At 34.1% G+C, this 6,024-nt stretch overlaps 1 pseudogene; it reads left to right on the top strand.

Moving 5' to 3' along the window:
* The window catches only part of LOC102817611, a 150,142-nt pseudogene extending 144,333 nt beyond the window's left edge, over positions 1–5,809 (top strand).
* The last annotated feature ends 215 nt before the right edge of the window (positions 5,810–6,024 follow it).

The following is a 6,024-nucleotide window of genomic DNA, read 5'->3' as shown; positions in this document are numbered from 1 at the left end:
AAAACTTGCTTCTAAATAAATAAAGGATTTTTGTCCTTTAAAGAGAAGGCTGAGAAAATTCTATTTCATTGATATCCAGAGTAAATAACTGAAGGAACTACACATGTACATGATATGAGCATGTTCTTATCAGTACCTAAAAATTATGCATAAATTTTTTCCCATTATAATTTCATCTTAATGAATTACCTTTTTGGTAATTATAAATTGCTTCCATCTCTTTGGTGAGTCCTGTTGGTTAATCAGAAAAATAGACGGCAGACAAAGACTATTAGCTCATGTGGACTCATATGCACAAAAGGCAACTGAAAGGGTATAAGTTGTGGTTTGAGGCAAGAAAGTTGACTTTTTGTACTAAGCCATGCTTTGATTTCTTATAACCAATTTATATGTCTTAAATTACTTTAACTTAATTTTTATTAATAATTAATATTTTTATCAAAAATGTATGCTTAATTTTGAAATTACTAATATTATACCTGCATAAACAATATATGTTATGGGAACATTACAAAGGTTAAATAAAAGAATGCAATTGTAAAGGCCAAATAGAAAGCATCCTATCCTTATTTTAACTCTCTTTCATATAATATAATTCAGTCAATTTCAAAGTAAGTCAGACACACAGTTCATTCCAGCATACATGCTTATCAACAATGCCACACAAAGCCATTCCTATGTAAAATATGCAAATAATTAAAATATCAGTAAAAAATTATGTCACATTTTTCCTTCATACATGATTGTCTAATTTTCTTTACAGTGATTACAAAGAGATCTGAAGGTGAGTTTTTTGCCTTCCTCTACAAACAGAACTCATCCCCAAAGCATATGAATTCCAGCAATTATGCCATAAACTTTTTCACAGTGATTCAAAATGTCTAAATGTTATGCTTAGCTAGCAGTGCCATACTTGGATCCTAAAGAGGAACATAATGTTTGAAAACTTTATAGACTTATTCAGAAAATATGCAATCACAAATGAAACAACAAGTAAAATTAATCTCCTGTGAAATGACAACTTTATGCTTTGTAAAGGAGGGAGAGACACTATAGAGGAGACTAATGACAAAGAAAAAGAGACATAGAGGAAATGTTTAATGGAAACCAGGCAAGGTAATTTCAAGAATGCATAGGTGCACACCCTAAATGTCACAGAAACATCAAAACATTTAATAAGCACAGACCCTCTTTGAAAAGGCTTTATGTGTTCAGTGTGCTCATAAGAGAATATTTGGACGGCACATATAACAGTGGGTGAGCACTGTTTGCCCTAGTAAGTTTTTCATCTACTGTAAATGATTTCAATACTTTTAATACAGGAGACTTTTTGTGGCTCTATGAGTCAGAAAAGACTAGAAGCCACCTAACTACAACTTAGAATACACATCAAACGTGTTGTCTAGATTTTCTCTTTGATCACATATTACATTAAATTGATCAAAAAGGATGTATACGAACATTGACGAAAGAGTACCTGAAAGTTAAAGGTCACCTGTTGTAGCATTTTAGAATAAGCAATTGATTAGTTAGCACAAAGTTGGCAGGAAAAACCTGACCCACTGTTCCTTGGAACCCTATAGAGGGTTGTTATGAGTCAGAAGGCAATCAACGGCACTTAACAACAACAACAAGAAACATGATGTTTGATGATCCATGCGCCAAAATGTGAATTCAGACTTTTACTAGCATCAGAGCACAGCAATAAGTTCAGAACGCAACCCACAATTACATAAAAAAGCTATCTGATAAAATATTCACAGAGAAGAGAATCTTCTATTTCAGTGTTAGGCATAGAGTTCCCTCCCACTTAGGCCCAGTCCATGAAATATCTTGATATAATGGACATAATGAAGACTCCAAAATTTCGTTTTTCAAAAGGCACAATAAAACAGACAACTTAAATGGCAAGACGAATAGGAAGAGAAAGTGTTTACATAAATACACATCCATTATTTCTGAAAATATTGTTTATGTGAAGTATTCAAGACACTTCTGCAAGTTCAAGAGAAAGGTACAAGAGGAAGTTGATGAGAAGGGAAAACACATCGTGTGTTAGAATGGAAAAGAATAAAGACAGTCAATTACAAAAAACACTAACCATTTTATCTGTACCGTTTTCAGAAAACATTAAGGAAGAAATAGGTAAGTTTCTTATATTCCTTCATAAACAAATGATGTCATGAATAGACTACCCAGTTTGAACACTTATTTTTAATATCATTTAAATATACACATACTGAACATTCATTTAGTAAATACTTCAAATTATTATTTTACAGAATTGTTAAAAAGGTTAATCAACCCTAGTCTCCAAATTCTTCCTATCTACACCCAGTTTTATTTATTTGCATGTGTTGCTTGGACAGTGTCTAACGAATGACCAGAGAAGAATTGATGAGTTTGGCTTTAGTTGCTGGAGAAGAATAGTCAAAGTATGATTGACAGACCGTAGAATAAGCAGGACTGTGTTCTATAGCTAGAATGCTCCCTGGGGGCAAGGATGGCAAAACTTCATCTCTCATATTTTTTACCAGTCCCTGGAGAAGGACATTATGCTTGGCAAAGAGGATGGTCAGCGGAAAAGAAGAAGACCCCGTGTGAAATAGGATTTTGTCAGGACAAATGGGCTCAAGCATAACACCCATTGTGAGGATGTTACTGGACCAGGCACTTTTTCGTTCTGTTGTGCATAGGGTCACTGTGAGAGGGAGACAGCTCAATGGCACCTGACAACAGCAAGATATCTACCTTTATACTACATAAAATAGCAATGATTGCAAAAATGGCACAGGACTGGCCAGTGTGTTCTTTATTCTTTTGGCGTCATCATGATGATCAAACAACTTGATGGCACTTAACAAAAACAGATCATATAAACACAGGTTCAGCAGTACTTTCATATTACATAAAACGTATTTTTTCATTGGGTCTACCAACTAATTTGAATGTTTGTTATTCCATTTGAAAATTCTGTGATTTATCCTTTAATAATATTTTTTAATGGTTTTATTCCCTCCTAAAATTTTCTGATTTTTAACCATTTTATTTTCCAGGGAAAATCACAGAAGAGAGCGGTAAGTTTCTCTCTTTGCATGAAATGCAAAGGATGTAAATAGAGGAAAGTCAGTGCCAGACTATGAGTTCAAGGCTTTCAATATCTGGGCACTGGATTGGGAAAATGTCTGTGAGCATGTCCTCTTACGTTGCTGTGGGGTAATGTGTCAGACTGCAAAGCCATTTAAACAGCAAGGTCAGTGTTTCAAGAACACCAGCTGCTCCTCGGAAACCCTATATAGTGTTACTATGGGTCAGAACTGACTTGAACATTCTTAAAAACAACAACATATGAATAAAGCAGTCCTACTATGGAGCTGTGGGTTAATGGGCTGGACTGCAATGTAGGTTTCAACCACAAGGTTTCTGATTCTAAATCACCAGGTACTTCTTGAAAGACATTATACAGGATTGCCATGAGTTGGAACCATCTTGACAGCACTTAACAACAGCAACATATGAATTAAATGTCTGTTACTAAAATCGTAAATTTGCTTATACTCAAACATTAAAAGGATTTCTGTCTTTTTTTTTCCAGAAGGAAGAAATTATGTAATGGGTGAGAAAATTATTTTAATTCATATCCAGTGTATATAACAGAAAGAACAACAAATGCAGATGTTGAGATGTTGTACCAGTCAATATCCAGACATTATGCATAAATTGCTTTTCTCCATAGTAATTTCATCTTTTTAAACTGCTTTTTCCTTAATATTAAATTTCATCTATCTTTTCAATGATTCTTGTTGTTTAATCAGAAAAAAAAAAACATGACAGAGAAAGAACACTAGCTCCTGTCAATTAAAATACATATTTTAAAGGATATAATCAAATTATAATTAGAAAGATATGGCCTTAGTTTTGAGGCAAGAAAATTGACCTTTTATGCTTTCTTTAGTAGATATTTTGGTTTCGGTTAACATAATATATACGTCTGTAAATTATGTAACCTAGATATCTTAATTTTAAAATACTGATATTATACTTCCATAAAAACATACATGTCATGAGAACATATAAAGGTTAAGTAAGAGACTGCATTTGTAAAGGCCAAATAGAATGAATCCAATTGTTACTTTAATCCCATTTCCTATAATTCACAGTAAACATTAAAGTATGTCAGACCCCTAGCTTATTCCAACCTGTATGTTTATTAAAAATGCCATGCAAAGGCACTCGTATGTATAATATGTAAATTATTGAAATATCAGTTAAAATTATGTCACATTTTTCTTTGATAAATGATTCTCTAATTTTCTTTACAGCGTGTACTCAGATATGGGAAGGTGAGTTTTTTGTTTTCCTCTACAAACAGAAATCATCCCCAAAGCAAATTAATTCCAGCTTACTTCACCATAATCTTTCCAGAGTGATTTAAAATGTTTAAATGTTATGCTAAGCTAACAGTACCACATTTGGATCCTAAAGAACAACATAATTTTTTGAAAACTTTAATGAATTTTTCAAAATAATATGCAGTTACAAATAAAACAACTAGCAAACGGTATCGCCTGTGAAACCACAAATTTGTGATTGGCAATTGACAGAGAGAGACTATAGTGGAGACTGATGATGAAGAAAAGGGTGGCAGAAGGCATAGAAGAAATGTTAATGAAAGCCAGGCAAGGTAACTTGAAGAATGCATAGGTGCACATTATAAATGCCATGGAAACATCAACACAGTAAATATGCAAACATCTATTTTGTAAAGGCTATGTGGGTTCAGTGGGCTCATAGAGACTAGTTAGATGGGACACATAACAATGGGTGAGCACTGATTTGCCCTAGTAAGTTTTTCATCTAGTGTAAATGTTTTCAAAACTTTTAATACTAGAGTCTTTGTGTGGCGCTATATTATAAGCACTGGACAGTAAGTGTTTCAAAGTCACCAGCCATTTCTGGCACACTCTATACAGGCTTGCTATGAGTCAGAAGATACTTGGAAGCATCCAACTACAACTTAAAATAAACATCAAACTTTTTCTCTATATTCCCTCTTTGGTCACATATTACATTAAATTGAATACAAAGGAGGTATATGCATATTAAAGAAAGATCAGAGCAACTGAAATTTAAAGATCACTTGTAGCACTAGAGAATCAGCAATGGACTTGGAAGGGGTACAGCCAGCATGCTCTTTGGAGGCAAGAATTGTGAGACTTCGTTTCTCATACTTAAAACCAGTCCATGGAAAAGAACATTATGCTTGGCAAAATGTATGGTCAGCAAAAGAAGAGAAAGACCCCTTGGATTAAAATGAATTAATATTGTGTCCGCATTGATGGGTTCAAGAGTAACACCCATTGTGAGGATATGTTGGACAAGGAATCGTTTTGTTCTGGTGTGAACAGGGTCACTGTGAGAGGGAGACAATTCGATGGCCCCAACTAACAGCAACAACAGCCCTACCTTTATATTACATAAAATAATAGTGATTGAGAGAATGTCACATAACTGGCCAATGTGTTGCTTTATTCTTGGTAGTGTCATTAATGATGCTCAAGCCATGTGATAGCAATTGACAAGAAGAACAGATAATATAAACACAAGCCAATGAGTACTTTCATGATACATAGAACACATATTGGTCATTGGGTGTAAAAATCAGTGAGAATGTTTGTAATACACTGTGAAAATTCTTTGATTTATCCTTTAATAATATTTTGTAATGGGTTTTTCTTCCCAAATTTTTCTGATTTTTGTCTTTTTTTTTTTTTTTTTTTTTTGCCAGGGAAAAAGACGGAACAGAGCGGTAGGTTTCTCTCTTTACATGAATGTAGAAGATGAAACTAGAGGAAGGTCATTGCCAGACTGTTTGAGTGTGAGGCTTTGAATATCTGGGCTTTGGTTTGGGAAAATGTTTTTGGCCATTACTACATGAATTGTAGTCCTAATGTGGTGCTGTGGATTAATGCGCCAGACTGCAAAGCCGTTTGAACTGCAAGGTTGGCAGTTCAAGCTCACCAG

The sequence above is a fragment of the Chrysochloris asiatica genome, unplaced genomic scaffold (genome assembly GCF_000296735.1).
Source record: "Chrysochloris asiatica unplaced genomic scaffold, ChrAsi1.0 scaffold00038, whole genome shotgun sequence".
Lineage (NCBI taxonomy): Eukaryota > Metazoa > Chordata > Mammalia > Afrosoricida > Chrysochloridae > Chrysochloris > Chrysochloris asiatica.
The sequence above is the reverse complement of the archived record's forward strand: the minus strand, read 5'-3'. Positions and strand labels throughout refer to the sequence as shown.